The sequence below is a fragment of the Rhinopithecus bieti genome, unplaced genomic scaffold (assembly GCF_001698545.2).
Source record: "Rhinopithecus bieti isolate Rb0 unplaced genomic scaffold, ASM169854v2 repeat_34010, whole genome shotgun sequence".
Lineage (NCBI taxonomy): Eukaryota > Metazoa > Chordata > Mammalia > Primates > Cercopithecidae > Rhinopithecus > Rhinopithecus bieti.
In genome coordinates this window covers 1-939 of record NW_016907356.1, presented here as the reverse complement: position 1 = coordinate 939, position 939 = coordinate 1, and the positions used below count along the sequence as shown (strand labels likewise).

At 43.7% G+C, this 939-nt stretch overlaps 1 pseudogene; it reads left to right on the top strand.

Moving 5' to 3' along the window:
- Window positions 1-4: 4 nt before the first annotated feature.
- Window positions 5-933, top strand: LOC108526153 (histone-binding protein RBBP4 pseudogene; annotated as a pseudogene).
- The last annotated feature ends 6 nt before the right edge of the window (window positions 934-939 follow it).

Genomic DNA, 939 nt, shown 5'->3' with positions numbered 1-939 from the left:
TGATGATGCTCAGTTTGATGCGTCACACTACGACAGTGAGAAAGGAGAATTTGGAGGTTTTGGTTCAGTTAGTGGAAAATTGAAATAGAAATCAAGATCAACCATGAAGGAGAAGTAAACAGGGCCCGTTATATGCCCCAGAACCCTTGTATCATCGCAACAAAGACTCCTTCCAGTGATGTTCTTGTCTTCGACTATACAAAACATCCTTCTAAACCAGATCCTTCTGGAGAGTGCAACCCAGACTTGCGTCTCCGTGGACATCAAAAGGAAGGCTATGGGCTTTCTTGGAACCCAAATCTCAGTGGGCATTTACTTAGTGCTTCAGATGACCACACCATCTGCCTGTGGGACATCAGTGCTGTTCCAAAGGAGGGAAAAGTGTTGGATGCGAACACTTTACAGGGCATACAGCAGTAGTAGAAGATGTTTCCTGGCATCTGCTCCGTGAGTCTCTGTTTGGGTCAGTTGCTGATGATCAGAAACTTATGATTTGGGATATTCGTTCAAACAATACTTCCAAACCAAGTCACTCAGTTGACGCTCACACTGCTGAAGTGAACTGCCTTTCTTTCAATCCTTATAGTGAGTTCATTCTTGCCACAGGTTCAGCTGACAAGACTGTTGCCTTGTGGGATCTGAGAAATCTGATACTTAAGTTGCATTCCTTTGAGTCACGTAAGGATGAAATATTCCAGGTTCAGTGGTCACCTCACAATGAGATTATTTTGGCTTCCAGTGGTACTGATCGCAGACTGAATGGGATTTAAGTAAAATTGGAGATGAACAATCCCCAGAAGATGCAGAAGACGGGCCACCAGAGTTGTTGTTTATTCATGGTGGTCACACTGCCAAGATATCTGATTTCTCCTGGAATCCCAATGAACCTTGGGTGATTTGTTCTGTATCAGAAGACAATATCATGCAAGTGTGGCAAAT